The following is a 9,006-nucleotide window of genomic DNA, read 5'->3' as shown; positions in this document are numbered from 1 at the left end:
TAATGGGTGTAGTCTTTACTGAAATTGTAAGTTATTGTAAGCAGTTGTAAGATATGCAAGTCATAAACAAAAAGTACCATGTTTTTAGGACTCATGGTATAACTATAGTACATGTCCTAAAAGCATGGTACTTTTTGTTTATAACAAGGTTGACACACCTTGGAGTATAATGTAAATGCATGACATATAAAAGTGTACTGTGGTGCCATGGTACTGCCACAGTGATTATTTGTAAGGGAATGGGGGTTATATAGTAGGTATATACAGTATATGTTTATTGGTTGAAAGCTTTATCAATATTTTTTAAGCATGAATCATATTGGGACCAGTGTTGGGTGTAATGCATTACTAAGTAATTAATTACTGCAATTAAATTACTTTTTCATTGATAAAAGTAAAGTAAGGGATTACTCTTAATTGTTCAGTAATTTAATTACAGTTACGTCTGATATAATTGTGTTAAATACTGTATTGACTCTAGAACAATTCTATATAAAACAACAGTGAATTAAATGTATTTTTTTAAAAGCCCACTTAAATTCTTTGGCCAGTTCAAGAATAATTTATTTGATTTTATTTGATTTATTTGAAAGAATTATCCTTGTATTTTTCATCTGGTCGAGGATGATCAGGGTTTTAGAAAGTAATTAGTAATAAGTAATGCAGTTACTTTTCAGGCAGAGTAATTAGTACAGTAATCTAATTACACTGTAGAAGATGTAATTAGTAGTTAGTAATTAATAAATGTTTTAGAGTAACTTTCCCAATCACTGTTGGTCATGCAGTGTTTCATATGATTAACTGTCATTAATTAGCACATTAACTTAACAGCCCTGAAAATACATTTGCTAAAGAAATAAATTCCCCAAGCTCCCACCAGTTTGAGAACATTTGGTCTAAGAGATATAATTTCAGTCACTGTGTGGCAGAATAATTAACACAGTAATGTTATTCTAGTTAATGTAATTAATGTTATGGCAATAATAGCGAATACCATTAGATCTGACAAGGAACTTATTTCAGCAGTTAATTTGCTGTCGTTTTCTTTCACACGTCTCTGTGTGTGTGTGTGTGTGTGTTGTGTGAATGTTGTGTGTGTGTGTGTGTGAATGTTGTGTGTGTGTTGTGTGTGTGTGTGTGTGTGTGTGTGTGTGTGTTGTGTGAATGTTGTGAGTGTGTTGTGTGTGTGTGTGTGTGTGTTGTGTGAATGTTGTGAGTGTGTTGTGTGTGTGTGTGTGTGTGTGTGTTGTGTGAATGTTGTGTGTGTGTTGTGTGTGTGTGTGTTGTGTGTGTGTTGTGTGAATGTTGTGTGTGTGTTGTGTTGTGTGTGTGTGTGTGTGTGTGTGTGTGTTGTGTGAATGTTGTGAGTGTGTTGTGTGTGTGTGTGTGTGTGTGTTGTGTGAATGTTGTGAGTGTGTTGTGTGTGTGTGTGTGTGTGTGTGTTGTGTGAATGTTGTGTGTGTTGTGTGTGTGTGTGTTGTGTGTGTGTTGTGTGAATGTTGTGTGTGTGTTGTGTTGTGTGTGTGTGTGTGTGTGTGTGTGTGTGTTGTGTGAATGTTGTGAGTGTGTTGTGTGTGTGTGCGTGTGTGTGTGTTGTGTGACATGTTGTGTGTGTGTTGTGTGTGTGTGTTGTGTGTGTGTTGTGTGTGTTGTGTGTGTGTGTGTGTGTGTGTGTGTGTGTTGTGTGAATGTTGTGTGTGTGTGTGTGTGTGTGTGTGTGTGTTGTGTGAATGTTGTGTGTGTGTATGTTTGTGTGTGTGTCAGCCAATCAGGTGACTGTGTGTGTAAGTGTGTGAATGTTTGTGTATGTGTGTATATATGTGTGTATGTGTATGTTTGTGTGTGTGCGTGTGTATATGCATGTGTGTGTGTGTGTGTGTGTTTGTGTGTATGTGTGTATATATGTGTGTGTGTATGTTTGTGTGTATGTGTGTGTGTGTGTGTGTCAGCCGATCAGGTGACTGTGTGTGCTGATAGATATACATGTGTGTGTGTGTTGTGTGTGTGTGTGTGTGTGTGTGTGTGTCAGCCAATCAGGTGACTGTGTGTGCTGATAGATATACATGTGTGTGTGTGTGTGTGTGTGTATGTGTGTGTGTGTATGTTTGTGTGTGTGTAAGCCAATCAGGTGACTGTGTGTGTATGTGTGTGAATGTTTGTGTATGTGTGTATATATGTGTGTATGTGTATGTTTGTGTGTGAATGTTTGTGTGTGTGTGTGTGTATGTGTGTGTATGTGTATGTTTGTGTGTGAATGTTTGTGTGTGTGTGTGTGTGTGTATGTGTGTATGTTTGTGTTTGTGTGTTTGTGTGTGTGTGTGTGTGTATATGTGTGTGTGTGTGTGTATGTTTGTGTGTATGTGTGTGTGTATGTTTGTGTGTATGTGTGTATGTGTGTGTGTGTGTGTTTGTGTGTGTGTGTGTATGTTTGTGTGTATGTGTGTATGTGTGTGTATGTTTGTGTGTATGTGTGTGTGTATGTGTGTTTGTGTGTGTATGTGTGTTTGTGTGTGTATCAGGCATACTGGTGTTCCTGATCTTCTGCTTGATGGACTGTTTAAAGACGAGTACAGTGTTGAACTTCTGAAGATTCCAGAAATACCAGGTAACATTTACACCCATTAAACTTTCTGTTCATTCAGCAGGATCTGTGTGTGTTGGAATACATTGTTTCCTGTGTGTGTATGTTTGTGTGTTTGTGTGTGTGTGTGTATATGTGTGTGTGTGTGTGTGTGTGTGTGTGTATGTTTGTGTGTATGTGTGTGTATGTGTGTGTGTGTATTTTTGTGTGGATGTGTGTGTATGTTTGTGTGTATGTGTGTGTGTATGTGTGTTTGTGTGTGTGTGTGTATATGTGTGTGTGTGTGTGTGTGTGTGTGTGTGTATGTTTGTGTGTATGTGTGTGTATGTGTGTGTGTGTATGTTTGTGTGTATGTGTGTGTATGTGTGTGTGTATGTTTGTGTGGATGTGTGTGTATGTTTGTGTGTTTGTGTGTATGTGTGTATATGTGTGTGTGTGTGTGTGTGTGTGTGTGTGTATGTTTGTGTGTATGTGTGTGTATGTTTGTGTGTATGTGTGTGTATGTGTGTGTGTATGTTTGTGTGGATGTGTGTGTATGTTTGTGTGTATGTGTGTGTGTGTATGTGTGTTTGTGTATGTGTGTGTGTTTGTGTGTGTATGTGTGTTTGTGTATGTGTGTGTGTTTGTGTGTGTATCAGGCATACTGGTGTTCCTGATCTTCTGCTTGATGGACTGTTTAAAGACGAGTACAGTGTTGAACTTCTGAAGATTCCAGAAATACCAGGTAACATTTACACCCATTAAACTTCCTGTTCATTCAGCAGGATCTGTGTGTGTCGAAATAATTAGTTTCTTGTGTGTGTTTTCAGTGACTGCTGGTGCATTTTGTTGTGATGTGGTTCTTACTAAAACAATTATTGTGTTTTATTTGTTTGGAGAGGCTTTTTGACACTATGATTAATTATTTTTGTAATGCTATAACTTTTGATTGCTTTGTCATATCAACACTAAATATTTCTCAGATACAGTTGACATGATTGGAAACAAAACAAAAGTAGTTTTTTGGAGCCACCTTATTTACACCCAGAGATATATAACGTCAAATAAGAAAAAAGTTCATTTTTGGCTCATTTTTTTCCCAGCAGTTTATTATGCTGATAGTCTCAGAATGTATCATAATCTATATCATAAAAAATGTGGAAAGTTTTCTTTACAATGATACCAAACACTTGACCCTCCTTGTTTTTTGTCGAGTTATAAGCCTTTAATTTTGGGTATGCCAATGAAACAGGAAATCTTTAAAAACACATTCAGAGCTTAAAGGGTTAAATTGCATTTGCGTTTGCATGAGGATTTTTTAATACATTTTGTACATTGGCATTCAGTTTCAGTTTAGTTTTATTAAGTAGTTATTAAACACAAGTAAACAGTGAGTAATAAAGTAAGAACAATTTTTTTTATTATTATTTTTACAAGCAATAGATCAAATTAAAACAACAAAAAGTATACAAATTAAGAAAATGGCACTTGAAGTTTGTAACAGCCATGGTTGGGAGGGTTACTTTTAAAATGTATTCCACTACAGATTACAGAATACATGCTGTAATGAACCCATAGCTGGAGGTGGATTAGAATCCATGTTGCAGAGGTTCTTTATTGTCAAAGGCAGTCAACAGTCAGACAATCCAAGGCAACAGGCAAAAGACGTAACCAAAGTCCAGGCAAGGTTCTAAACACAGCAAGGCAAACAGCAAACAAAATGCAAACGAACAGACAAAGGGGTAAATCCAACAAACAGGCTAAAGGGTGAATATACAAGTAACAGGCTTATGCAAAAGAGAACGCTTGGTAAGGCAGGTGAACTGGCAATACTTTGCAACATGTTCAGTGAAGCACATGGCTTATAAAGCTACAAACAGGAAGTGAGAATACAAACAGGAAGTGCCACTAAAACTCATGTGACGGCTCCCTCTGGTGGAGGGATGAACTTTTCATGGGCTGAGGTATTACAACATGCTGTAAAATGACATATGTTACATATTCTGTTAGATTACTCAAGGTTAGAAACGTAATCTAAATATTTTTACTTCTTAAACACATATTTTTTTTCCACTTGTTTTGACTGTAAACAAGTTAATAACAAGTTAAAAAAAAATCTGCCAGTACAGTAAAACAAAATACACCTATATTAAAAATACAATTCTCTATTCTTTGTTTATTTGTTTCTTTCTTTTTTAGGCTTATCATACAGTGTGGAGAAACTAGTGAGAAATGTTTCTGTATTGATATTTGACAGGTTAAAGAAACAGTTTAACCAAAAATGAAAATTATGTCATTATTTACTCACACCCATGCTGTTCCTAACCTCACTTTAAAGCCTAAAAAAGCACCCAAAATAACATAAAATTAGTCCATGCGACTTGTGCATCATATTTCAAGTCTTCTGAAGGCATGCGGTATGTTTTGGCCGGAGAAACCACCCAAAATGAAGTAATTTTTCGGTGAAAATTCGAGCGCTATGAGAAAAGCTTGTGCACAGTGGCTTGTGTGTTCACATGAGAATTTGCCTTGTTTATTTCTACAATTATGGTTTACAATTAAGTTCTGAGGTAAGCCTTTAACAAATCTTGTACTCTCTCTCACTATTTATTTATTATATGTGAATATTTTCTCTTGTCGCAGATGGAGATTCCCTCAACCAAGACAGTGACTCCGCCTCTCACATCTTAAGCCACACCCCCTATCCCTCCCCCTCAGCACTAATCTGTATTATATTGTGGAATAAATATGTTTGCAATGTGTGGAGAATATGTGTTTAGTATGTGTTTGCACATCTTGAGTGACATCTCCAAAATGGAGGAACAAAGTACTTGAAATTAAATAACTAAATCAATAAATAATTAATAAGTACATTTAGAAATAACTGAATCACTACATAAAATAATCCATTATAAAAAGTATTTTTTTTTTTTTTTTGTGATTAAAACCTACTATTTTCAAAAGTCACTATTAATAATAATAGGCTGAATTTCCAAATTACACCTAATGGACACATTAAAGCCTGTTTTCCCCAGAGTTTTTCATGATAATGGTAGGGAAAAAATAATAACAAAAAAACATAATTTATTTAATTATTTAAATATTTTAAAATTGGTACATTTCATTTTTTATTAATTTAAATATTTAATTTTAAATAGTTTGTCCATAGTGTGCAGGACCAGAGTACTCGAAATGAAAAGACAAAATCAATAAATAAATATAGCTGCAAGCAACAATTAACGGGGATCAAGCTATTAAGGTCCTTTATCTATATATGCAACCAATATTAATTATTAATTAGACAGTCCATTAACACCTAAAACAATGATTGTTAGGTCACACAGACATATGGCATTTTTTACATTCATGACTGTTATAGCGCCACCATGAGGCAGAGGAGCGACATTTTTTTTCATGTGCCCTCAGATTGACGTCATACATAAATGTCCAAAATTTGGTGATAAGATCTAATTCCATTCAAGAGTTTTAACCATTTAAGTAAATGTGGCCACGCCCACTTTTAACGTTTTGGCGTACCGTTGCGACGATGAACTTTTTGAACTTTTTTTGATAATTGTTGATATTGGGACTCCAGAGAATCTCTCTTCACTGGTTTGGTTCCGATTGGGTGATCGACCTAGGACTAGTTCGAAAAAGTAGTTTTAAAAAAAATAATCTTTAATATTTAACAAAGGATTTGATTCACACCAATGGTTCTTGAGGCAAAGTTGATCAGAATGAGGAGATCTGTCATATGGTATGATAATGTGTGTCTGAGTGAAACACAGCGGTATATACAACAATTTACATGCATGAAATACACGATAGCGCCTCCCGGTGGCCAGTGTTTTATCAAATTTTGCACAGACAAATAGGGCCAAGAGACAAATAGGCCTACCATGTTTAGTTTCGATCTGCCTTTTCTAACCCTATCTAATAGCTGCTAAAAGTTGATTTTTCAAGATATGCGCCTGATGGCACCTTGGACAAGGACACTACATAAAAATTTTCAATTTGATCGGACTAATGGTTCCATAGTTAGAGCCATTTTTAGATTTTTTTATTATTATAGCGCCACCAAGAGGCCAACTTCTTTTGTGTGTCCTCAAAATGACCCTATACATAAGTGTACCAAATTTGATGATAATATCTCATTCCATTCATTAGTTATAACCGTTTTATTAAAAGTGGCCACGCCCACTATGTACGTTTTGGCGTACCGTTTGATGATGAATCGAAAATTCAAAATTCCTTTTGCTTGGGACTGTGCTGAATCTTTCTGCACTGGTTTGGTTCCAATTGGGCGAACGGCCTAGAACGAGTTTTTTTTTTTTTTTGGAGCAAAAATTTTATGGTATTCCAAAAGATCGCCTTATGGTTCAAGAGTTATGGCCCAAAATGTGAATTTGTGTTGTTTTGTTTACTGTAGCGCCATCTATGGGCCGATCGGGCCGATTCCATGTGTATGGCTAGCCAGCCGGAGTACTACCATTCCCCAAAGTTTCAGGTCTCTAGGCCTTACGGTTTGGTCTACACGATCAGTTTTAGGGCAGAATAATAGTAATAATAATAATAATAATAATAATCCTTACAAATACAATAGGGTTTCAGCCCTTCAGGCTTGAACCCCTAATTAAACCAATACGTACATTATAAAATAAGTGAATCACTACATAATTAAATAAAACAATAATTAAAATGTAACCATTTATTTAGTAATAAATAAACTCATTACTGTCAAGAAAATATGTAAATAACCATATGTTAAAGTCAACATGAAACGACATTCACAGCCCATTTTCTTCAGTAAACTGATGTTTTTGAGTGAAACTGGATATTTAATGAGAAAACAATCTAGGGCGGGACTTGAGAAGTGGGCGTTTCATAGCAGAATTGAGCTGAATGTGATTTTACCGAAACACTAAGTAGCTGTTTGGCTTTTGCTGAACATCATCCAATAGATTGTGTGGCCTTGATGATGTCAGTCTAAAAGGAATGTTGTTTCAAACAAGTCAATACATTTGGGAATAATGTACACTTATAAGACAACGTGTGTTAAGAAGGACAATATGGTGAATTTTGATTTAGTATTTTTCAAATTGAGTTTCAACTACATTTGTGCAACAGTTAGTCTGATCACATGAAGTTGTGATTTCAGTACACATATCTGGTGTGATATGAGAGCATGTTTATATATCTGATGGAGTTTAAACCCTCCGAGTCTTCTGCGTGTGTTAGCTTGTTTAAGCAGGTCTGAGCTTAACGTGTGTGAGTAAAATAAGTGTTCAGCACTTTGCCAGGGCGAAGACAAAGACTCTGTTGTAAATGTGACTGTGACTGTCAGGATTGCGGCAGCTGCGGCGTCTGTCGCATGCAGACAGGTGCACAGTGTGTGTTTAAATGCCACAGGACTTTAATTTAACACCTGATTACAGGCAACAAGGCAGAACTTTTCATAGTAGGCCAATCTCAATGTGAGATGTGTATTTAATGCAAGTATTCAGTCACACGTGTTGTGTTGTTGTGTTGATTTCTGGCCCTGCAGCCGCAATAATGAACTCGTATACGATGGAGGATATTTGATACTTTACTGCCCCTGGGGCAAAAAAAACTGCAGAGCAGCTGTTGTCTCAGTTCTGCCTGACAACCGTGTGTGTGTATGTGTGTATATGTGACACACCCAGACCCTTAAAGACAAATGCACACACTCTTTGCTTGAACTCTCACCAACAGAGATGTTTGAATAAAGATGCTTGCAATTTATGAACGACAAACATGTTCTTATAGGAATGTTGTGAAGTCCAGACATTACAGTGATCAGCTGTGCTCTCCAAAACAAACACACTGGAATACCATTACAGTTCTGTTATGTATATATACAGTATATATATATATATATATATATATATATATATATATATATATATATATATATATATATATATATAAAACAACAACACATTTAGCCTTCTTATATAATGTTTTTTTTTTTTACAGTTTTCTTGACAAAATTATGGTAATAGGTTTTTTGGTACTGTTGTAATACTATGGACTTATTTGAGGTACCTTGGAGTGCCATGTAAATACCATGGTACATGAGTATAGTATATGCATATATATATTTGCAGAAACATAAACGTATGACATATCTTACCAACACTTGACATACATGACCAGAAGATACAGGTATAAGTATAAATAAAAACAGAATTCACAGAAAAACAATAAATATAGACAATTTACAATTAGAGGCTATAGACAGTGAACCAAATGTCAACTCGTCCCTCCTTTTCTTTAAAAAAGCACAAATATGTGTTCCAGTGAGACACTTACAATGGAAGTCAATGGGGTCAATCTGTAAATGTTAAAATACTCAAAAGTATAGACATAAGACATAAACAATATGTGTGTTAACATGATTTTACTGTGATTAAATCACTTACTAA

This window comes from Myxocyprinus asiaticus, chromosome 7, assembly GCF_019703515.2.
Source record: "Myxocyprinus asiaticus isolate MX2 ecotype Aquarium Trade chromosome 7, UBuf_Myxa_2, whole genome shotgun sequence".
Taxonomy (NCBI): Eukaryota; Metazoa; Chordata; class Actinopteri; order Cypriniformes; family Catostomidae; genus Myxocyprinus; species Myxocyprinus asiaticus.
The sequence above is the reverse complement of the archived record's forward strand: the minus strand, read 5'-3'. Positions refer to the sequence as shown.